General features: G+C 43.9%; 1 protein-coding gene across 1 annotated transcript in view; it reads left to right on the forward strand.

Annotated features, from left to right (window-relative positions):
* The first annotated feature begins 2694 nt into the window (after window positions 1–2694).
* The window catches only part of LPIN2 (lipin 2), an 82712-nt gene continuing 60073 nt past the window's right edge, over window positions 2695–25333 (forward strand). The window contains exon 1 of the mRNA XM_055126607.1: window positions 2695–2866. The gene's annotated coding sequence lies outside the window, so the exon portion shown is untranslated. The remainder of the gene's footprint in view (window positions 2867–25333) is intronic.

Genomic DNA, 25333 nt, shown 5'->3' on the forward strand with positions numbered 1-25333 from the left:
GTTCACAAATCTTCTAAAAAGGGTGGACCAGTCAACATTCCGAATAGCAGTGAAAGAGGGTCAGATCCTCCTTCTTAACTAGACTCCTTAATAAAACTTAGAGAGCTGGAAATTAAAGATAGGAAGGAAATGTCTTACTGGCAATTTCTATTTTCTAGAAGATGCATGAGACAAGGAGAATGCCTGGATGAATTCTTATTGAGGGAAAAGAAAGGTAGAGATGCATAGGAAACAAAGAGATCAATATTTTAAAAATTCTGTTGTAAAAGGAATGATTGAAGCATATATGTAGAAGGAGCAGGAGAAAAAGATGGGGGGAAAGTGTGCCATAGATACGGTGCTAGGGAACTTGGACCTTTCTCTAAGCAAAGAATTGCCAATAATTTGTTTCAGGGTCAGATCTGCAATTCCAGATGGAGGGTGACTAGAACCGTTGACTGTGGACTGAAGAGATAGAAAAGCAGGTCAAGTCTCTGCCTTGCATGTACCTGATCTCGATTCAATCCCTGGCACTGCCTGTGGTCCCCTGAGCATTGCGAGGAGTGATCCCTGAGTGCAGAACCAGAAGTGGCCCTTGAGCACAGTGGGGCATAACAACCTCCGAAAGAAAAAGAAACCGAAGACCTGGAAGGTCAGACATCAGCTTGGATGTCCCTACCCTGGCGTCATGCTGAGGCCACTGTGGGGTTCAAGCATGGAAGACCCTGAGGCTGAGCCAGTAGTTCTATGGAGAGCATGAGTGAGAGGAAAGACAGGACTTGAGGAACTTGTACCCTAGAAGGAGAGGGAAAGAGTCATTTCTGGCGAGGATGACTAACTGGAGCATGGTGCAATGTGGTAGGGAAGAGACTCAGGAGGAGCCGGTTCGAAGCACAAAAACGATGGGTCAGACTACGACTTCACTGTGGCTGATGCTGGTGGCGCTGTGTGAAGCCCCGGGCTCAGGCCCTGCTCCCCAGAAGAGTTCCAACCAAAGAGAGGAAGAGGGAGTTTCAAGAAGGAAACTGTGGTCAGTAACATCTAGCCAAATGGAGGGAGTGAGAGAGGATCTGAAAAGGGTCCCGGGTGTTCAGCAAACAGGAAGTCATGGTTGGGTTTAGCTTGAGCAGTTTCAGGGGTAGAGGAGAGGGAGAGAGAGTCCGAAGATGAGGAAAAGCAGAGTGGCCTGTCTGAGGAGAAGCTATGAGGAGGAGAGCCCATGGGTGAACAGAGGGAGAAAGATACATTTAGCTTTTTCTCTGCTTCCTCCTATATTGTGGGAGCTTCCACCTGCCACAGCTGAGATAGATCTGGACCGGGAGAGGAGGTGACACTTAGAGGAACGAGATTCCTCTGTGCTGAGCTGGAAGGTGGCAGGACTTCCCCCCATGTCCCAGTGGAGTGAAGGGCAATTCCGGATCTCCACACACTTCTGTGGTGTCAAGGTCAGGAAGCAAAGGAGTTGCATTTGACACGTATTTAATGAGCCCCTGCTTTGCTTAAATGGAGGTGTCACTCAGCAGGCAGCAGAGGATGAGGCAATCACAAAAGGTCCTTCAGAGCCAGGCATCAAATGCCCAGGTTGTGCGGCAGACGGGGTGTTCAGGATGCCCAGAATTTGGCAAAACGCTATTGGCAGCGTTGCTCCTGGGGAAGTGTACAGCTGAGAAGGAGGACACGGCTAAGTGGGGAATGCGCAAAAGGAAAGCAAGCCGCAGTTACTGCAAGTCGTAGGCTCCTGACACGAAGCTAACTGAAGCTCCTTGCAGGTAATCCCGCTGGATCCCCAAACTCCATGAGAAAGGCATTACCATTTCCATTTACTGTAGACACGGAGGCTGGAGTTCTTTTTCTTGCTTCACTGCCACACATCCATATTGAAATAAATAGAATATTTTGAAAAGAGGAGGGGAAGTACTAGCACTTGCTTTTTAAATTCACTTTTTTTTTCTTTTGAAGAAAAAAAAGCTTTATCTTGTGCCAGCAATCCATATCTCACAAAATAAATATATATATAGTTTCTGGGCCCCACCCGGTGGTACTTAAAGACTGCTCCTGGCAGGGCTCAGGGTCACGCCAGTGGGGTCAGGGATCAAGCCTGGCCTCCAGAATGCTCCAGCCTGTTGGGCTCTTTCTGGGGCCTGTAAGTGTATTTTTAAGTAAAGTGTATGATAGCATTGTGGGGGAGGGAAGAGGACGGACTGGGTAGAGAATTAGACAAACAATGCAGACGTGTTCCTGGCGATCAGTAGCAAAATAAAAAACATTTGCGCCTTAATCTATATTATATATACCTTTTATGTTAAATATATAATATTTTGTTTTAGGGTTTTCTATATTTTATATAAAATACATAAAACTACAAAAAATTAATGTTTATACACTGATACATGATATATAAAATTAAACATCAAATGTATTTTTGCACTTAATTGTTTTTTCTATTTGGGCAACTGGGCCGTTAAGGTTCACGTGACAGTCCCGGGGCCGAATAGAAACTTCACACAAACACTTCTTTCAAGAAGCGTCGCCCTGGCTCGCTCCCATTTCCCGGGAGGTGGTGGGGGGGTCGGCGCCGGGCGGCCCGGGAGCGGCCGCCAGGGGGCGGCGGAGCGCGGCGTCACGTGGCCGGGGCGGGGCCTGCGCGGATCCCGCCGCCGCGGCCCATTCATGAGGGCCGCCCGGCTCGGCTGCGGCCCAGGCGGCTCGGAGGCTGCGGCGGCGGCGGGCGCCCGGGCAAGGCGCGCGCCTCCGACCGGCCCCGCCCCCTCGGCTGCCCGCGAGCCCGCCCGGCCCGGCCGCTCGTCGCTGTCGCCGTCCCGCCGCCGTCTCTCCGCAGCTGCCCGCGGGGCGCGGGCTCGGGCCGGGAGCGGAGCCGCCGCCTCAGGTGAGCGGGCCGGGCCGCTCGGGGACGCCGGGGGCCGAGTCGGCGCGAGTTGGGGGCGCCCGGGCGGGGCGGGGCGGGGGGCGACGGGCGGCGGGTGGCGGGGCGGGAGGGCCGAGGCGGGCTGCGGCGGCAGATCGCGGGGACTCGGGTCCCCTCACGCCGCCGGGGACGCCGTCCCCTCACCCCGAGACGCGCGGCCCGCGCCTGCCGCCCGCCCCCGGCCCGGGGGGGAGGGCGCCGCGGCCCGGGACCCGCGCGGGGCTGCCCGCTGCTGTCGGCGCCCGGAGCCCGCGGGGGGTGCGCGGCCCGCTGAGCCTCGGCGGGGGCTCCGTGCCCCGTGCTCGCCGCCCGTGGCGTCTCGCCCAACTTTCAAGCCCCCGGCGCCTCTCCATTTCCTTCACTCGCACATGAAGACACTTGACCCCACTGGAAAACGGGAATGGCATTTTGAAGGCATGCTTAAGAAACGGGGGGGGGGGGGGGGAGAAAAAAACCAACGGAATCCGAAGATCACCCTGCCTTTTCAGAAAACGCTGGAATTCTGAGTAATCGGAAATGCCCCGCAGGGTTACTTAAGGCTGATTTTAAAACACCCGTCTGGGCATCATTTTTTTTTCCCCTCACTTATTTTCTGATGGACACACACACGCACGCACACACGTACATACATGCAAAAGTGTTTGCTTTAGTGTTGGCCCAGGCCTTACGGTTTATTAAAAATCTGACCCGGCTACTTTATACTTTGACTATACGGAGTTGGCCGAGAGTATTTACAAAGTATTTAGTGGCGCAGAATGGTTTCTGTGTTCGTGCTCTGACGGAATTGTATTGCTGAAAGCAGCACAGGGCGGACAGAGTCGCAGGTGGCGCTGGGTGATGTGTGGAAGGCTGAGGGTGCTGCCTTTACTGGGCGGCTCCTCCAGTGCAGCGTTTTCGGTTTGGTTTGTTTTGGTTCGGTTTGGGGGCCACACCCGACTGTGCTCAAGGCTTCCTCCTGGTTCTGCACGCTGGGATACTCCTGGCAGTGCTCAGGAGACCATTTGGCAGGCCGGGGTTGGAACCAAGATCACCCAGTGCTCGGGGCACAGAATACCCATACTTCTCTCTCAGTTTTTGCCTGTAGACTTGTCTTGCACTGGCCATGCCTACTAGCCCTTGTACTGAAACGCCCTACTGTGAAAAGAACAGGCCAAGGCCGGGTGTGGAAGAAGCTGGGCAATGTGGGCAGCTTCCGTTTGATTCTGCTGTACCCTACCGAAGCATCTGCACACCCAAATGTTGATGGAGAAATTGGTCTTCGGAAGTTGGGGGTGAGAGTAGGGGAAGGGGGGGGGACTGTCTTTTAATAAATGATGGTGTGGTTGAAACCTGCAGAGGAAACTCCAAGGGGGGGGCGGGAAATGGCAGCATGTGAAAACCATGGAACTCTGAAATCAAACCACTGTCACAAAACCAAATCACTGGGTCTGCTGGGACTTCACAGCTTTTATTGCGGCATTCTTGTAGCAGTAAAGATACTCATCACCTGTTTGGTAGTTTTTAGTTTACTGGCCCCCCTGCCTCACGCACTTGATGGGGCCCTTGAAGACCAAATTTAGCTGCCCGTGGCAGGTGCGGAGCCACTTTTGGAAGAACCTTAGTAGAGGACCATAGAATCCAGTCAGAGGCGGCAGTGTCACCTCGCCTGTGACCCGAGCGCTGGTGGCACTTCCTGAATGAGTTCATTCAACTTTTCCCGATTTGGTAACTTTGGGTGAATGATCCTGGCAGCAGCCTTACCTTTAGTGTTGGCAAAAGGGTAAGTGAAGCCAGTGAGCATTACAATGAAAATCTTGGGTTTAGTTTAAATATAGCTTGGTTCCCTCTGTCAGTATCTTGGTATACATATTTACAGACAGTGAATAGCCCCTTCATTGGGGATACACTCGGCCTATACCTCTAAGGTGACTTGCCAGTCCCAAGTCTGACCTGAGTTGTCCCATTTTTCCCCTTTTAATGGCTGTCACTGTTTGTGCTCCGTGGTGATTTAGAATCTTAATTTTGAAATTCCACTTTTACCTCACATTCCCTTCATTGATAAGTAAGTCATTATGTTTCAGACAGAGTCCTAGAGTTTTTTTTTTTTACCTACCTTTTGCTTTCTTTATGGTAAAACTGCTTAGAACGTGGTAGGCGGTCTCCAATTGGCAGAATCCTGTATAAATTGTCTTATTATAACTTTGACACTGTTTATTACAGACAGGAGTAGTAAGCTTTATGTTACATGTAGATCATAGAGTATTGGAGCAAGTTGCTTTCTTAGTGACTTAGCTGGCAGCTCTGTGGGGTTTGGGGAATTTACCTCCCCTGGCCTTTCACTGGCTTTTTGGTGGCACTGTTGCTAACACCAGGTACTGTATGCCCTGTCCACGCTTCTGTCCACAGCTTTTCCATGTACTCAAGACAGCCAAGCAGTGACCATCTCTGCCTAGGCCCTGCTTACTCCCAGGAGTCAGAGGCGGGCTTGTGTTTGCTGGGATCCTCCCAGCCTCTGCTGTCCTCTTCAGCCCTTGTCCCTTCCTGATCAACAGCCCAGCGTGGTCCTGATGGCCGCGCCCTCCCCTGAAGTCCTGTGGTTGGATGGTCATGCCTAAGTTTGTCGTCTGTTGAGAGGAGAAGAGAAAAAGAACTGTTCAGAGATAAGCCATGCTGCACTGCGAGATAAAGCCGCCCTTGCTCTGCCGTTTCGGGCTAGAGTGACACAGTGTACTCCTTTTCGACCTGAGTCGCCAGCGGCCCTTTCCATTCACTCCCCCCAGAGCCTTAGAAGCCAACTTTCCTGGCTTCCCAAGAGTGGGGTTAAAATTAAGCGAGAAAGAAAAAAAAAAGAGCCAGAAATTAATATAACTACCAAATGAACAGCATCAACTCCTTTTCCTACCTTCATTTTAGAACTCTACAAAAAGACCGAAATGTAAGATGGTTGGTACAGTTGTTAGTAATATGAACTTTTCAGTTACTTATGTCTGATATCTGCTAGTTGCGTGACTATGCAAGTATGTTTAAGAAAGGCAGGTCCACTGGAAAGTGGGCTCTTAAGAACCTGTTTGCGGCTGGGGCTAGGGCCTCGGTGAGTGCAGCCCTGGGCTCTGTCCACAACATGTCCTGGAGTCGGGAAGGATGGTAGCTGCTTTTGTTATTTTTGAATTTTGAACTTCATTGTGTGCAGTTTATATCCATTTATAGTATCATACATTTCTTTGTATTTTTGTTTTTTGTTGTGTGGTCACAACTAGTGGTGCTTAGGTTGCTTCTGGCAGAAGATCTGGGGGTGCTGGCAGAGACCATCTGGGTCTTCTGCATGTATAGCTCACACTCCAGCCCTTTGAGCCAGGTCCCGGTTGTGTGACATTTTCAGTGAGCATGTCCACACCAGCTTTTTCCACAAGGAAGCAGTAACAGAAAAACATTTCTTGGGATGTTCTGGAAGCTTGGTGGATCACTCTTTTCTGACTTTTGGAGGCCTGTTTAAACAGTTTAGAGCCATGGTTCTCAACCTGTCCTTTCAACCTACCTGCAGACCACATCTGACAGGCCCAACTTCACTGACCAAAGAACCAGTAACTACAGAGCTAGGCCCGTGGTTTTCTTTTCTTTTTTTGCGGGGGGCAGGGGGTGGTGAGCAGGGGGCATATCCAATTGTGTTCAGAGATTACTCCTGGTGGGGCCCCAGATACCATGTGCGGGTCCTGTGACAGGGATTGAACCTGGCTGCATGCAATGCAAGCATTTTACCCTCGGTGCTCTTACTCCATTCAGGGCCTGCAGTGGTAGGCCTTTTGACAGCTAAGAACCAACACTGGTCAGCAATGGTGGTTGAGAACCACTGATGTAGACTGATGTAGGAGCCAGAGAAATAGTATGCTGCTTGCCTGGCCCTAGGCCCACCCAGGTGTGATCCCTGGGTCTGCATACAGCCCCCTGAGCCCTGCCCCGGGTAAGCCCTGAGCAGCATAGTGGGTGTGGTTCAAAAACCAATAACAGAAAAACCTGAAACCGAGCCAAGCAGAACCACCAGGTACTTAAGAACTCTGAATTGGTACTCCTTGGGTTCTGGAATGGTGTCTTAGTCCAGTCTCTAAAGTGGACATCCCTAATGAAACACTGTGTCTTCTAAAAGGATCTGAGTCGAGGAATTTGGGCTTACTGAAGTGTAATATAGGAAATATACCTTTTGTTTTATATGGATGCCAAATGCATTTTACTTATTTTTCTTTCTAAAATATTTTTAAAATGTTGATTTACATATTTCTTTAAAAAACAATATATTTTGTATAAAAATGTTTTATACCATTGTATATAAATAATGGTACCTATTGAAAGTTATAGTCATAACATCTTTTTACCTTTGAACTAAACAGGAACAGGACTTATGTGGGGAAGTATCATTAAAATGGGAAAGTGTCACTTAATATATGTTATGCAGTTATTTTATCAGAAACAACTAATTTTTATTGTAGGGGTTCCTAACTTGCTCACATAGCTCAGAATAACTTTATTTTTTTTAAAATTTATTTTATTGAATCACCAAGTGGAAAGTTACAAAGTTCTCAGGCTTATATCTCAGTTACACAATGCTCAAACACCCATCCCTTCACCAGTGCCCATATTCCACCACCAATAAAAACAAAAACAAAAGCAAAAACAAAACAAACAAACAAAAAAAAGTATACATCCCACCCCTCACCCCCCAACCCACCCCGTACGTGAGTGATAATTTCACTTCCTTTTCTCTTTACCTTGATTACATTCCAGATTTCAACACATAACTCACTATTGTTGTTAGAGTTTCAAAACAGACTCACTATTTTTGTTGGAATTTATCCTCTAAGAATACAGCTCTATTAACAGGGAAATATTTGATAATAAGTTTTCTACTGATGAGAATGAAGAGATAAAATGTAGCGTCCGCGCGGTTTACAATTTCTGTATTATAGTAATTAAGTCCGCGAAGATTTAAGTTTGAAAATGAATCATTTCCCTTCCTGGAGCAGCATGTAGCCAAAGTTAGTTCACAGTCTCCATACATGGGTGCAAGCACTTGCTGGAACCCCAATTCCTAAAGCTGTCTCTGGTTCCCGCTCGTTCCACATCCACCGGCTCTGCAGAGGCATGGGCACCCGGGCCGAAAACCTGGCCGGCCGGAGCCGAGCACCGGCCCCGGCTGGGGCTGGCCCTGTATCCCGCGGCTGTTTCAAGTTCAAAGCACACATTTTTTTTTTTCTCGCGCCAAAAGTTCATACCTTCTCAACGGACCCACAAAATGTCGGACACCACGCCTTCTCCCGGAGAGGCATCAGAATAACTTTAATATGATTTGAAAATTGCAAACTTTGATTTCTGAGATCTTTAATATAGACTTTATACATTGAGACCGTAAAATGATATTGGTGCCTACTTTTTAGGAACCTTAAATATTTCTAGAAGATTTTTAATATTCACAAAAGTTTGTCACTGTTATAGGTATATACTTGATATTTGTTTTGAGCTAGGTGGGAATTATGCTTTACATAACTCACCTCTTACCAGTCACAATAATCCTGTGGGGTAGAGATAATAGTTGCATTCTCTCTCTTTTTTTTTTTCTTTTTTTTCTCTGGTGGTGGTCAGGGTTTATTCCTGGCTCTCTGCTCAGGTATCACTCATGGCAGGACTTGGAGGATTCTAGGTGGTGCTGGGAATTGAACCAGGTCGGCTGCACTCTCAGCAAGCACCTTGCTGGCTGAACAACCTCTTGGGTCCCAGTAGTTGCATTTTCTACAGGAAGACACTGAACCTGAAAAAGTTGCTGAAGCCATACAACCATGTAGTGCCGCTGACTCCACTGAGCCCGTTATCCCTGTCGCTGCCACACCCAGGACTAAAAAACGTTCTCAGAAATGTTGGTTGAAATGTTGATTGTTAATAAGTATCCTTTGGCATGCTTAAACCAATTTCAGGGTTTTACTTTGATCTCATGAGAGAGAGCAGAACTCACTCATACTGTATGTGGGGCATCTAACTATTGCTGCTCTATAGGAGAGGACTTTGGTTTCTTTGAATGACACTCAGACTATATCAGGTAGACAAAAACTAGCCAAGAAAATAGCGGAAGGAATTAGGCTAAGACTTCTGTGCTCCCTGCTTGGATAAAGCCAGATGATGCACACCGCCGGCCACTAAACTCAAGCCAGATGCTGCTGCACAGGTTTGTGTGAGAGAAAGGTGGTTCTGTGTCATTTGGGGAAAGTGTTAAAATATTAGGATGCTATTTGACGCTTGCTATCTTAGTGTTCAACACATGATCTTCAGGGTTTTTCCCTGGTGATTTTGACATTGCTGATGAGAGAGAGGAGCTTTTTAAACTCTGCTTTATGCAGGATTGCACTGTGCCAGTGTTGAACTAGTGTTTTGGAGCTTGTCTGCACTTCCAGCTTCTTGGATCCTCACAGAGCTCATCTGAACACCTGGAGGGTGACCCTTTAAAATGGTTGGTACCGTCGAGGCTCTGAGGTTGTCGTGTCTCTTTACTCATTTGACTATCTTGGTCACCACATCTACAGATAAGATCCTTCCCAATGGAGTTTTTTTATTTGTTTTTTTCTCTTGCCTCTTTATTGGAATTCCCATGGTCTTTTTATACTGTTAACTGAATTAATGATTGGGTATTTATGAACTTGCCAATAGCAAGAACCACTCATGACACAAATGTGTTCATAGATATTTAGGAATTCCCAGATTCACAAGTACACTTTCAATATACTGTTCATTTATTTTTTATCTTGAATAAGGGAGTAATACTTCTGGTGAACTGTTTCTCAGGATCAGGTGAAGTTCCATGAAGGGATCAGCGACAAGTCCCCCCCTCCCCCCCTGCCAGGGTCAGGTGCAGGGTAGCAGGCTGGGTGGTCTCTTGTGGCAGCAGTGGCACCAGTGTCTAGTTCCCAGGGCATTGGACAAAAAGGGAAACAGAAAAAAAATCCCTCTTTCTCAGAAGTAGCTTAGAGCTCTGTAGGGCAAACTTGACTTCCCTAAAGCAGAATATTATGAAACTGGAGCAGGGGTATTGATAAGGAAGTACTACATGAGCGATTAGAAATGAGTCAAAGCGTGTATCATGGGCAGAGCTTTGTTTATATTTTTAGTGTGAGACTCTAACATTTAACTGAAAAGCTCAGAATCTTTTTACTTGTCAAAGGAAGTAAATTGCCTTTTATGTTAGAAAATCTTCTCCCCCAAGTAAATTAATGCCTTAGTAGAGATTAATTTAAAGTTTGAGTTGGTTCTTTTGTCTCATTAATTAGATAACATAAAACTCACACGGACTAGCAGGTACTATCTTGAGAGTTGGAAAGAGCTTTTCCTAATTATCAGTGAAACGGCAACAGACACCCCCATTCCATGTTTATGTCTGTCTGATATTCAGTTTCTTTTCCCTGATGGCTTTCATTTCTGTAATGTTTTTTATGGTGCAGTATCACCTAACAGTTCTGTTGATCTTTATTAAGTATATATACATATATATTTTTTAATAGTCTTTTTTAAAAAAATCAGTGATCTGAGGGTATATAATGAAAACACTGATTTGTTTGTTCTGTTAACTGCTTCCTGCTTCCTGCAACAGCTTCTTGGAACTATTTTATCTCTTTCTTTCAGGATTTATCTCCATGTTTGTATCCTTAAACTATTGTGGCTTATTTTTTCAATGTTAATATTCTCGATAGATTTTCTACTACACCATGTGACATATCTCTTAAATTATTTATTGGGAGTAATATTGGTTCACAAGAGTGTGAATGTTTATATGTTTATTGGGGTGCATTGTGATTGCCCACACCCACACCCACCAATACCTAATATCCTTCTCCCTTAGGCCCCTTCTCTTAATTCCCCCTGCCCTTTCCGTAACCTCAGTTTTGTTGTCAAGAGTCTAAGGATTTGCTTTCATTGGACCCTGTTTCTTTACTTACCAGGTATGAAAGAGGCCACGTGGTGGTTGTTCTCTTTCTGACGTCACTTAGCATGACCCCCTCCAGTTCTGTATTGTTGCAGAAGACAAAAAGCCGTCTTTTCTTCCAGTTGAGTAGTAGTGCATTTGTAGATATATACACAGTTTATTTGCCCACTTACATGTCTAAGGGGCGTTTGGGTCATTTCCAGTTCCTGGCTATGGTAAATGAACATTAGGTGTGCACGTATCTTTTTGACTTAGTGTTTTGGGGGTAGATATTTAGGAATGGGATGGCTGAATCATGGTACTTCTGTTTTTTAATTTTTTGATAACACTACACTGTTTTCCATAGAGACTGAATCAATTTCAATTCCCACCAATGTTGACATTCCCTATGGGTTTCCTATAGGAATCCTATAAAGTTCCAATGAGTGAGGGTTTTTAAGCGTAGAACATTAACACTGGTGTGAGGTGATATCTCATTGTTTTGATTTGCATTTTCCTGATGATCAGTGATGCTGAAATATTTTTTCATAAGCCTGTTATACATTTTTTTGCCTTATTTGGAGAACTGTCTGTTCAGCTCTTCTTTGCCTTTGGGGGGGGGGGGTGAGGTGGTTTATTGAGTTTTGTGTGAATGCTTTATGTATTTCAGCTCAGTGGGTAGGGCATTTGCCTTGCAAACAGCTGACCCGGGTTTGATTCCTCCGTCCCTCTCAGAGAGCCCGGCAAGCTACTGAGAGTATCTTGCCCACACAGCAGAGCCTAGCAAGCTACCTATGGTGTATTCGATATACCAAAAAACAGTAACAACAAGTCTTACGATGGAGATGTTACTAGTGCCTGCTCGAGCAAATCGATGAGCCACGGGATGACAGTGATGACAGTGATGATGATATTAGCTCTTCTTCAGATGCATGGAGTGCCAGTATCTTCTCTCTTTCAGCAGGATACTTTTTGTTGTAGTGATAAATTCTTTCCTAGTGCAGAAGTTTTTTAGTTTGTAATCCCATTTATTTTTGCATTTTCCTCCTTTGACAATGGAATTGAATCACTAAACCAGTACCACTAAAACCAATATCATGGGAGTTTTTGGCTATATTCATTCAATATATTTTAAGGATTCAAATCTAATGCCTTAAGTCTTTGGGCCTTGGAATTCATCTTTGCTTATGGTGTGAGATAGTCCAGATCCATTCTTTTGCATGTCATGAATCAGTTTTCCAGCAGTAACTGTTCAAGAGGCTTTTATTCCTCCAGTCTGTGCTCTTAGGGATATTTGTCTTTTGTGTAACTTTGCTCACACTCATTTTCTCTTACCCTCTAGATATAGCTGGCAGAACTTTAAATTTTCACAATATTTAGTATTTATATTTTTATAAGTAATGCTTAGAACTAAGGAGGTATCATGGGTTTATTTCTTCTTCAGTTTAACTCAGTTTTCTCTGGAGCTAATTGTTTTTGCTGACAAGTACTCCAGCACTGCGCATGCTCTGGGCTCTGTGCTCACAGCCCCACGTCCAGGCCTCCCGCTCTGACAGCTGCACACTCCAGAGTGCAGAGCCTCCCCTGGCTGGTTACTTCTCGCCTGGGTTCTGCATTTCCCTTGTTCCTTGTGCCTCCTTGTTTTGCTGGGCACCTTCTTGAAAATGGGATCACAGGAGTTCAGCTCTCGAGTTTCCACATTCCTTTAGTCTGGCTTGAAACCTAATTGATGGGGCCACTTTAGAATGCTAGAATGGAAATTGTTTCCCTTAGAATTTTTACTTGTTTTAGGAAGTTCCAAGCTTTTAAAAGTTCATTTCTTTCCAGCTCCTTACCTCTTTTCATGTCTTTTCTCCTCCTTCCAACTTAGTCTTTTTTTCTGGGTGGGGGAGGGTGGGGTTGGGCCTGGATTGGGTCAGTGTGCGAGGCAAGCACTGTAACCCCTGTACTAGCTTTCTTGCACCTAGTTTAACTTCTGTTAATCGAAGCCTTCTCCACTGGAGCTGCTGGAAGGGAGCCTTACGGCCCATTTCTGGTGGTGCTGGAGTGTGGGGACCCCTATGGTGCAAAAGCGAAGCCTGGGCTTTATGCATGCTCGGCCTGTCCTCTACCCGTGGAGCTATCTGTCCAGACTCTCCTTCCCTGTTTTACATTTCATTCATTCATTCATTTATTTATTTATTTATTTATTTATTTATTTATTTATTTATTTATTTTTGCTTTTTGGGTCACACCCAACATGCACAGAGGTTACTCCTGGCTCTGCACTCAGGAATTACCCCTGGGGGTGCTCAGGGGACCATATGCGATACTGGGAATCGAACCCAGGTCGGCTGTGTGCAAGGCAAACGCCCTACTCGCTATGCTATCACTCCAGTCTCTGTTTTACATTTTAAAGTCTCCAGACTGTCTCATCTCATCTTTCATGAACTGCCTTTATTTGTGTTGGTCCAGCTCAGGCAGTCCCCGCACCATTCAGGGGGGCCTGGGAAGTGCCCTCACACCTAGCTGGCCCGTGAACCGGTGGTCCTGACTTTGTTCTGCACACTTTCACCTAGCTCAAAGACCTCTGTGTTGCCGGAGTGCAGATCAAAAGGGCAGAGAAGCACTGGGAGAACGGGAGAACGTCATGGGTGCTTCTCCTTGTCGAGTCTCCTGCAGGGCTGTTGTCCTCACAAATAGTTGGGAGGCGGTGGCCCAAGGGCGCTGCTGAGCTCCGTGCTGAGGCCACTTAACAGAACTCTCCGTTTGGAGATGCAAGTCCCTAACTCTGGACAGCTTGAAGCTTTGATGCACCTACCCCAGTGGGTAGGTTTTGGTCTAAACAAAACCAGTTCTGCCTGATTTTATTTTCGGTCCTCATTTTTCCATCTTCAGAAACTTGACAGCTCTTCCATTTCGCATCATGTCCTCTACCCATCCTCTTTGTACTTCTGTAAATGATTTCATGTAGGTTTCTTTACAGTTAAGTCAGTGAGTACGTGGCTTTCTTAGGGCTGCCTTTAACAAAGTGCGTCAAATTGCAGAGTTTAAGCCACAAAAACTCAATCTCCCAGACTGCTCGCCTGAAGTCGGATACAGAAGGTATCATCAGGCTAGGCTGGCTTATCCTGAGTGCGGTGAGGGACAGCGGTGACGCTGCTCTCTCAACTCCTGGCAGTGTCCCCTTACTTCTAGGTGGCACACAGAAGCCTGTCTTCATCTTATAAAAAATTTTCCCTGTGTGTGTTTCTGGAAAAAAAAAATTGTCCAAATTTCCACTTTCTATAAGGAAACCAGTTATACTGGGTTAAGATTAAGGTCTGAATGACCTCATTTTTAGCTGATTAACTCTGTAAAGTGTCTGTTTCCAAATAAGGTCACATTTTAAGGTACTGAGGTTAGAACTTCATTTTTCCAGTATTTTGAGAACCACAGTTCAGCTTGTGAAAGTGAGAAAGGAAGTCTATAAAATGTATGACATCCTCTGTGCTTAGTAGATTGTCTAGTCATCGTAATTTTTTTAAAAGATGCTTTTAACTTCATGGAAGATTGGGAAGTAATTTTTAGGTTATAACTGGAGATTTGTGTGACTGCTTAAATTTCTGCTCTTTTCCTGCATGTTTAATAACTTGTAAAACTGTGAGTCACCACATTTTCTACTCTTGCTTTATTTCTAAAGTAATTTGAAGGTTGGCAGAATAAAATTAAAGAAAGCAGTAGTGTCTCAAGAAAGTAAATCCTGACTACAGTAAATCTGTACTTTACTGTAGATTCTCCACAGATTCTTGGAAAATGCAACTTTAAGTAAAATAATTTAAATGATGTTCTATCAGTTACATGATCAGCCAGATCCTAATGCTTTACCTCCCTGGTTAATTATATTACAACATTTTTTTCAAAGTTGAATCTTCCTGAACTCTTTTAGTTTTATTTTTTGGTTTTGGGCCACATCTGGCAAGGCAGGCTCCCCATCACTATACTGTCATTCTAGTCCTCAAATACTGATTTTTATCCTGTGTAGCACCTAAATTTAAGATAGTTCTTCCAGGGGGAAAAAAAAAAGAATACTGAGATGCTGAGTAGTGGCAGATCAATGGGGTTGCTATGTTTTAGCCTTCTGAGATGACTCAAAGATAGCCTGCATGCCAATGGAGTTTGGTAGAGTGTCACAGAACTAAACAGTTTTATACCAAAACTTCCTGAGGCCAGTCTGATTTGGACCTAGCCAATAATTTTTACGTTAAGACCATTCCTTATATCTACGGAGTTCTAACCTAGGTTAGTCTTGTTTGATGTCTTTGGGGCTAGAATTTGAATTAGATGTGTACTTTTTATACAGATAAGCTGAAGAGTGGACCTGAGCTAAATGGGTTTTACTCATGGGAAGCTAAAACAAATGAAGAATTGACAATTGAAGTGAGACTTGGATTTTAAAGCTTTTCCCCCTGGGTTTTGGGGGCACACTGCACAATGCTCAGGGGTTTCTACTAGCTCTGTGCTCAGAAATTGCTCATGCTGGTGCTCAGGGGGCCATTTGGGATGCCAGGGGTCAAATCTAGATTGGCCGTGTGCAAGGCAAGTGCCATAACTGTTGTATTCTGGCTCTTTAGAGCATTTTTTAAACTTTGCAGGGTCCCTTGCTAAATCCCCTTGCTGGCTCAGTTCACCAGAGAGTGAACTGTGGTGCTGTGGCCAGGGAGCACAGGTGACAGAGCTCCCTGAGCCACACTCGCTGTAGCCAGCGATCGAGCACACAGCCAAGGGCTTGTTTGCCAGTAAACCAGCTCCAGGAACCCTGGAAAGTCCTGTTTTAAATGAGAAAATTAAGGCCTAATGATAATCACTGACTAGAAGATGGTGATATCTATAGTTAATAGTGAATATATTTTTATTTCTACCTTGGGGCTATGTTGACAATGCTTCAAGTTTCAATTTGGATTTAATTGCATCATTTGGTGGTAAAACATAATATGAAGTTTTCCTGTTTAACTGCTTCTTAAGTGTGTAATTCTGTGGCATTAGTTACATTTGCAGTGTTGTGCAACTGTCAGAACTGTTTCCAAAAGCATTCCAAACAGAAACGCTGACCATTAATTCCCATTCCCCTAGCCCCTGATAATTGCTAATCTTTTTTCTCTGTGAATTTATCTAGTTGATACACAAGGGGAATCATACAGTATTTGTCCATTTGTGTCTAGTGTATTTCATGTAGCATAATGTTTTCAAAGTTCTATTAAAATTTATTTTTTTAAGGTGGAGACCCTAGGGGAGATAGTACAGGGCCAAGACACTTGCCTTGAACATGGCCAACTCCATTTTGGTTCCTGAACACTCCAGGGAGTGATCCCTGAGCTCAGAGTGAGAAATAAAGCTCCAGCCCCTGGGCTTTGCCCAGTGTGGCTCAATCCCCCCACTTCCACCCCCTTGCAAATCCCTAGCGGGTTTAAAAAGAAAAATAAAGGCTGAATAATATCTCATTGTATAAACATACAGTCATGAATAGCTTAGCTTTTGACCAGGGGTGGGCTTTATATGCACTAGTAAACTATATCAGTGTTCTTTTATGTTTTTATACCTGTGGACCAGCACCTTGCCCTATATACTGGTCAGTCACTGGCAGTTAGAACCAAAGCAGCAGATCACTGGTGTTCAGTCTTTCTGCATATGCAGACTGGTAATGGTCCATGAACCAGTGGTTGAACAACACTGGCCTTATATCAGCTAGATTTGTGCAGTTGCACTCTTTGATTTATGTACAATGATGAAATAGTCTAATGACACAGTCTTAGAGCCTCTGTCTGTTAAGCAGCATCTGGCTGCTACATTTTGTTTGTTCATCTGTTGAGGGACCCTTGGATTGTTTTTATTTTTATTTTCCTATATTAGGAATAAAGTTGCCATGAACACCAGTGTACAATAATGTGTTTGAGTCTCTGCTTTTCATTATAAATTTAGGGACATGGGTTTAGGAGTGGAATTACTGGATTATATGGTAATTCTGTGTTAACTTTTCACTTTCTGTTTTGTGTTTTGGACCACTCCTGGCTATGTTTATGTGTATGCGGCTCACTCCTGACTCTTCACTCTGGAATCCTGGCAGGACTCAGGGGATCATATGTAGGGCCAGGGGTTGAACCCTGTGATTTCGTGCAGGGCAAGTGTCTTGCCCACTGTGCTATCTCTACAACCCTATGTTAGTTTTTTGAAGAACTTCTCAATTTTTTTTAATATTGTAGGAGCACTGCTATTTATTTAGCCATTGATTAAGCTGATTGAGTTGGGCATGAACTCCACATTACTTTTTAAAAAAATTTTTTTAATTTTATAATTAATTCACAATGTTTGATTACATTCAATATTCAAACACCAATCCCACCACAATTACACCTTTCCACCATCAAATTTGGAATGTTCCCATCCCAAACCTCAATCCCTGTCCTAAAACACAACCGAAATAATATATTTCGTATTATCTCTTATGAAGAACTGCTGAACATGCTTACAAAAAAGTGTTTCTATAGGAAACAGTGTGAAGATTGTTCTATTTTGGCAGGAGCCATTAAGACATCCTATGCAATATCATTAACATGTTGTTAAAGTTTGGGTGATGTGGGCTTTGGTATATATATCTGAAAATGTGTATATATGCATATATACATATATGTGTGTATATGTACATATATGTGTGTGTGTGTATATATACACATTTACCTCTATGATTTGTTGCCTACTATCTGAACCCCATCAACTGTAGTGTGGTAATTATGGAGAATGGGTAGGGAGTCTTTTATGATGTGTAGCACAGCTGCAAAAGTGGTCGCGCGGTCCAGGAATATGTTTACTCATATGTGAGGCTTGGCCGAGCGCATGGGGAGCGGCTTTGAGTGTGGCAGCAATTGGGTTGTGAAGGTTTGAGGCTGCCAGAGCTGGATCCCTTGGGGCGGGGAAGGCTCTCACCGGTTCCCCTCTGGGGCGCCCTGGTGAAGACAGCCTGGCCCAGGGTCAGGACATTCTCTTTTGGGAGTTTTAGTTTATAGTCCCTGGGTTTTGGCCGTTGATGACATTACATGGTGCCAGGGGCAGTTTGTGGGTGTGACTGCCAGGCTACTGGAAATCTGAGGACCTGGGGGGAGGAGTCCAGTCCTGATCCAAGCTCGCCTGGAGCTTTCAGTCCCAGGTTCCTGCACTACAGACCCTAACTTCATTTTTTGATCTCTTTTGAGATTTATGGGTCTCTGAAATAAGGTCAATAAAGGAGCTTATATATAGCTGAACTGGAGGTGGTTTGTGGGTGTGTCTCCCACATACCTAACTTTTGGGCATTTAATTTCTTGGTAAACTTGGCCCCAAGTTGTTGGGGTCTGGCCAAAGGCATAACAGCAATTTTGTGGTATCCGGAAATCTGAAGGCACCATCAGGCTGCTGATGCACTCGCCCCACAGGTGCAGGTTGACCTGCTGGGGGCACCATACACCCAAGAACTTCTAAATTTTTTTCCACGCCATAAACATACCATTTTAGTTTTCACATAGTTCCAGTTTTTCAAAGGTTTCAATTCTTCACATTTTTATTTTTCATTTAGTAGTGTTTCGATGGTTGTGAATTGGTGTTATGATGGTTTTAAATTAGTTTGATTTGAATTTCCTATGTACTTCCTCGCTATGTACTTCCTGTATACTTACTGATTTCTTTGAAGATATTTATTCACATCATTTGTTTATATTTAAATTGATTTGTTGGTCTTTCTTTCAGAGCTCATTATTATGGATCAAAACTCTTTAAAAAATTTTTTTAATAATGAATCACTGTGAGGTACAGTTACAGACTTACAAACTTTCGTGCTTGCATTTCAGTTATACAATGGTCGAGTACCCATCGCTCAACCAGTGCCCATTTTCCACCACCAATGTTCCCAGCATCCCTCCCACCACCCCCACCCCATCCCCTCTACCTCGCCCCGCCTCTGTGGCAGGGCATTCCCTTTTGCTCTCTCTCTTTCTTTTTGGGTGTTGAGTGGCCATCATGTTCGGTCTGTAGTGTACTTTCAGCCCGCCTCTCCCATCCTGAGCGGGCCCTCCTAGCACCCTTTACTTGGTGGTCCCTTCTCTACCTGAGCTGCCTTTTCCCCCAGCATGCGAGGCCGGCTTCTGAGCTGTGGAGTAATCCTCCTGGTACTTATCTCTACTGTTCTTGGGTGTTAGTCTCTCATTCTGTTATTTTATATTCCACAAATGAGTGCAGTGTTTTTGTGTCTGTCCCTCTCTTTCTGATTCATTTCACTTAACATGATACTTTCCATGTTGATCCACCTGTATGCAAATTTCATGACTTCATCTTTTCTAACAGCAGCATAGTATTCCATTGTGTAGATGTACCAAAGTTTCTTTAGCCAGTCATCTGTTCTCGGGCATGGGTTTTTTTCCAGATTCTGGCTATTATAAACAGTGCTGCAATGAGCATATAAGTGTAGATGTCATTTCTACTATACTTTTTGGATGCAAAACTCTTAACTGCATGCCGCAAGTACTTTATTTCTGGGTGTTGTCTTTTCGTTTTCTTGATAATATCTCATGATGCTAAGAAGGTTTTTTAAATCTTAATTAAGCCTATTATACCTATTTTCTGGGATTAATGAGTTTGGGCCTTTATTGATCCATATGGAGGACTTCTTTTTCTCTCACTCTCTCTGGCTTTCTGTCTTTCTGTCTTCCTATCTTTCTGTCTTTCTCCTTCCTTCCTTTCTTTCTTCTTTCTTTCTTTCTTTCTTTCGTTCTTTCTTTCTTTCTTTCTTTCTTTCTTTCTTTCTTTCTTTCTTTCTTTCTCTCTCTTTCTTTCTCTTTCTCTCTTTCTGTTTCTTTCTTTCTTTCTTTCTTTCTTTCTTTCTTTCTTTCTTTCTTTCTTTCTTTCTTTCTTTCTTTCTTAGAGTAAGCTTCTAGTTTTGGTATCTGGAAATCCACTGGTCTGCATCATTTGTTTAATTATTTTTCACCATTTAATAGATTTGGCATTCTTGTCAGAAACCTACTGACCATTGATGGATTCATATCTGAGCATTTATTTTTCTTTGATCTTGCCAGGGACCCTCTATTTTGATTCCTGTACCTTTGTAATAAGTTTGGAAATAAAGATTTGAACTTTGTAACTTCTAAAAAATTCTCTTGGGCTGGATAAAACAGAAACAAAGACAGCCTTGCATATGGCCGGTCCAGGTTCAGTACCCATCACAGCCCATGTTTCCCCAAGCACTGGAGATGGGCCCACCTCCCTCCCCCCACAAATACTATCTGGTGGCTTTGTAACCAAGGTATTACATAGTCTGCATCTCTGTCTTCTGTAAAATTAGCAAGCATATATTTCTTTCACAGAAGTTGTGTGAATATATGATCAGTGATAATATATTTGAAAGACTTAGTTAAGAACCAGATAAAATGCTAACTTGCCAGTATTGCATTTTTTTACGCTTTTAATATAAATAGTGAGTTACTGTGCAGTTTTATTATGAACATTTAGATTAAATTATCAGTGTTTGCTTATATATTAGCAATTATACATTATACAAAATTGCATGGGCTGGAGCGATAGCACAGCGGTTGGGTGTTCGCCTTTCACACGGCCGACCCGAGTTCAATTTCTCCGCCTCTCTCGGAGAGCGCGGCAAGCAACCAAGAGTATCGAGCCCGCGCGGCGGGGCCTGGCAAGCTACCCGTGCATATTGGATATGCCAAAAACAGTAACAAGTCTCTCAATGAGAGCCATTACTGTTGCCCACTCACAAATCGGTGAGCAACGGGATGACAGTGACAAAATTGCATGTTGAAAAACTGAGGGCAATCAATATTTCACAAAGACTACTGACTTTACATAAACAAAATATCCTCTTCTCACTTTTTATACCTCATCAGTGAATTGTAGATGGAAGTAAATACGTTGAGCTTTTGAGAGACAGTAGTCTAGAAATTCTGTGTGTGTGCTGCCACAAAATCCCCATGCTAGGGATTTAACCTAGTGGTGTGCATGTGAAAAGCATTCCTGGGATCTGGAATCTTTTTGTTTTTTGTATTGAATTATTATTTGTTCCGGGTGGGGGGGAGGGCGGCGGCAGGGTGTTGAGCCAAAGGCTCACTCCTGGCTCTGCTGTAAGGGATCAATCCTGGTGGTGCTCAGGGAACCATATGAGATGCTGGAGATTGAACCAGGGTTGGCTACATGCAAGGCAAGTGCCTCTTACCCACAGTACTATCACTCAAGCCCCATGTTTGGGATTTTTTTGTTTGATTTTGGTTTGGGGTTTGGTCCAGTTTGACGGTTTCCAGAATTGAACCTAGAACTTCACTCAGACTATTGGTGCTGTGGTGTCACAGTGTTGGGTGAGAGCATCCTTGCACCATTACTGTCCAGAGGATTAGAGCTCGGAACTTGGCTTAGACCTAGATTCCTTAAACTGAAATGCATACTGAGGATATTCTAGGCCAAAGAGTAGTAAATGTTGAATATTAGTGGTGGGTTTGGTTGAAAACACTTTTACAGCGTAGTTTTAAGAGATTTGGTTTATCAGAAGATGAGAGTTATTGTGCAGTTTATACCAGGACCATAAATGCCCCCCCCACCACCACTTCAGCACATCACTTTATCATAAGTGAAAAAGAATGGACAATGGAAAAAACCAGAGTGCCCGAAAACAGATGATTGGCTAAAGAAACTGGTATATTTACACAATGGAATACTATGTAGCTGTCAGGAAACATGAAGTCATGAAATTTGCATACAAGTAGATCAACATGGAAAGTATCATGTTGAGTGAAATGAGTCAGAAAGAAAGAGACAGACATAGAAAGATTGCACTCATATGTGAAATATAATGTAACTGAGAAGTACAAGTTGGCAACGATGCAACTTCTGGCAGATATCTCTCTGGACTTAGTTACTAAAATACTAAATTACAGAAACCCCAAACTGAGAGGCCGCTAAGTGTGGTCACTCGACCTCATACCTCTTCATCCTCAGCAATGGAAAACAAATTATCTAATGCTTCCTTTTCAGCAGGTCTGACTTTAGGGGAGAGACTCTCCAAACAATAATAGTGAGTTTTGTTGAAATATTGTATGCAATCAAAGTGAAAGTAAAGTGAAATTTATTAGTTACACAGGCGGGGGGGGGGGCTTAGGGTGGGGGATTAGGGGCGTGGGGGGGTTGGGGTGTGAGGGGGCGGGGTGGAGCTATACTGGGATTCTTGGTGGTGGAATATGAGCACTGGTGAAGGGATGGGTATTCGAGCATTGTATAACTGAGATTTAAACCTGAAAACTTTGTAACTTTCCACATGGTGACTCAATAAAAAATTAAAAAAAAAAAAAAAGAAAGAAAAAGAATGGACATACCAGAGTAGAAAGCGAAATGTTTTAGTTTTAAGGAGCTAATGTAAGCCTTCAAGATTGGAGGGTTATCTTTATGAGGGAAAGTCACTATGTACTTGAAAGTTAACTCAAGGGATTGTTCCTTTTTTCTCTCTAGAATTGTGTGTATTTGATTATAGGTACTAATTATCATGTTCAAAGTTTGAGAGTTGTGTAGAGATAATGAAACACTGAGACTTCAGTAAACTCAGTAGTAAGTTACACTACAATGGTTGTGAAACCTCAAAAATGTCTTAGTATCAAGACTTTTTTTCCTTAGTTTTGAAGAAAGTGTATCAGCCTCTTTAGGAGGTAAGCTAAATTTACCTTTAGGAGGTAAGTTTTTGTAGGTAAGCTGAATTACAGTTATAAAAAATGGGAAGAAAACCTTAATGGGCATTTGTGTGGAAGACCGAAAAACCATCCATCTCTAAATGAAATGAGTCTTTTTTTTGGTGTGCTCTGATCCCTCGTATGTTTGCTATCTGCATTTTCTCCTCAAAAAAGCAGAAATACATGTAAATTAAGTCTCTTGCTCTAGAATAATTGTAGTGGACAATATGAAATTTTTTCAACCAAAACTTTAAAAAAGAATTTTTATCTTTTACTAATCAAAAAAAAATCTGCAGCCTTTGATGTCACCTGCTATTAGTCCTTATTTTGTTTCAGAGTTTTATTAAAATGTTCAGTACTGGCAAATATTATCATAGTGCTTTCCACTTGTCCGTCCTTCCTTCCTTCCTTCCTTCCTTCCTTCCTTCCTTCCTTCCTTCCTTCCTTCCTTCCCTACTTACTTCCTTCTCTACTTCCTCCTCCTCTTCCTCCTCCTTTTTCTTTGTTCTTCTCCACCTCCTTCTCCTCTTTCTTCTCCTCCTCTTACTCCTCCTTTCCCTTCTTCCCCCTCCTCCTCCTCCTCCTTCCTCTTTTTCCTTCCTCCTTCAAATAGGTAAAATTTTATTTTTCCTGTCTGATAGAAAGGAAATGTGTTGAAGGCAGAACTTCTGTTATTCTGCGCATTTCCATTTCTTCAGGCTCTTCATCCCCTCTGGAACTGTCTTCCTCTAAATTTCAGTTTCAATAAGATTCTCAAAGTTTTGTCAATTTACAGCCTTACCACTCCTTTACTTTGTGTGACATCTGGAATTTGCACCTTCTCGAGGAACATGGGGTCTAGCCTGAAGGTTCTATAAAGCTTTTATTGGAAACTGTCTCACATTCTTGATGTTGCTCATTTTTCAAAGATCATGTCATGAAATAGCCTCTCCTTTTACTGATGCTGACAGATGTTTACTATTTTTTATTTACATATTTAATCTACATTATTACATTTTGAAAAGCATTTTTGGGAAAGCAGTCTCTGAGCTGCCAGATTTGAAGGATGAATATTTATCATAAAAATTCTCATGGACTCAGTAGTTCAGCTTTTCAGTTGTTCTGGTAGACTCTTGGACAGACAGACTCTTAGTCCATTTTATGAGCTCTTTACTTACAGATGGACTAGAGCGATAGCACATTGGGTGGGGTGTTTGCCTTACACACGGCCAACCCAGGTTTGATTTCTCCATCACTGTCCAAGAGCCCGGCAAGCTACCAAGAGTATCCTGCCCACATGGCAGAGCCTGGCAAGTTACCTGTGGCGTATTCGATATGCCAAAAACAATAACAACACATCTCACAATGAGAAGTTACTGGTGCCCGCTTGAGCAAAATCGATGACAAACAGGACGATAGTCCTACAGGGCTACTAATTAAAATGGCAGAGTCTCTTCCCCCCATGCCTGGCTGTTTTCACGAGGGCCCCTCAGAGGGGGTGGCTTGAGTTTCCCTCCATGCCCTGAGCAGAGTCCCCGCAGCCACCTCTGGAATCCAGCCACAGCCATGCTCAAGGCCCCTCTCCACATGTTCGGACGAGCCTCATGCATGAAGGAAGCGGCAGAGGAACCCAGGTGTGCAGGACCCGGGGCTGAGAGGTCTCCAAGCCTGCTCAGATCAGGACTGGACCTCTTCTGCCCAGATCCCCTATTTTCCAGTACCTAGGCAATCACACCCAGAAACTACACCCCCCCCCCCCCAGTGTCCTGTAATCCCATCAATGGCCAACATCCAGAGACTATAAAACCAAGCTCCCGGAAGTGCGTGTTCTCCCTCTTGGAGAACCTGGCAAGCTATCGAGAGTTTCCTGCCTGCATGGTAGAGCCTGGCAAACTCCCTGTGACGTATTCATATGCCAAAACCAGTAACAATGCTGGGTCTCATTCCCCTGACCCTGAAAGAGCCTCCAGTGCGGCACCGTTGGGAAGGATGAGTAAAGAGAGGCTTCTAAAATCTCAAGGCTAGGACAAATGGAGATGTTACTGAGACCGCTCGAGAAAACTGACCATCAACGGGATGATGATGATGATGATGATGATGACGACGACTACTAATCAAAACAACTTGGTTTTTGGTTGTTTTTGTTTGTTTGTTTTTTGCTTTTTGGGTCACACCCAGCGATGCACAGGATTACTCCTGGCTCTGCACTCAGGAATTACCCCTGGTGATACTCAGGGGACCATATGGGATGCTGGGAATCGAACCTGGGTCAGCCGCATGCAAGGCAAACGCCGTACCCACTGTGCTATTGCTCCAGCCTTGTTTTTCATCTCTCTCTGATATTCCAGTAGATATGGTGGTAATCCACAGTGTGGCCACTGGAGGGTGTGATTTCCTTTCTAGTTTTGTGGTAACATCATACCATAGTTTGTGTTGTAAAGGTATTCTAATGAATCAGTTAGCAAATTTCAAATAGGTCATTTCTGATTGTTTGGTTTTTGGTTTGTTTTTGAGGGAGCTACACCTGGCGAAATTCAGGTGTTACTCCTGATTCTACCCTCAGGAATCACTCCTGGTGGTGCTCAGGGGACTAGATGGGATACTGGGAATTGAACTTGGATCAGCTGCATGCAAGGCAAGAGCCTTACTTGCAGTACTATCTCTCCTATTCCTAGATCATTTTTTAAAGAAATCCTTGCACCTTGTAGTTAAGTTCTTATCCTTCCAGGAATAGTGGTAGGAAAAGAAATCAGGAATATAGCAGGAATATAGCATCTAGTATCAGCTATGGAATATGAATGAGATTTTCTTCTCCTTACAAGCATT

This window comes from Sorex araneus, chromosome 2 (genome assembly GCF_027595985.1).
Source record: "Sorex araneus isolate mSorAra2 chromosome 2, mSorAra2.pri, whole genome shotgun sequence".
Lineage (NCBI taxonomy): Eukaryota > Metazoa > Chordata > Mammalia > Eulipotyphla > Soricidae > Sorex > Sorex araneus.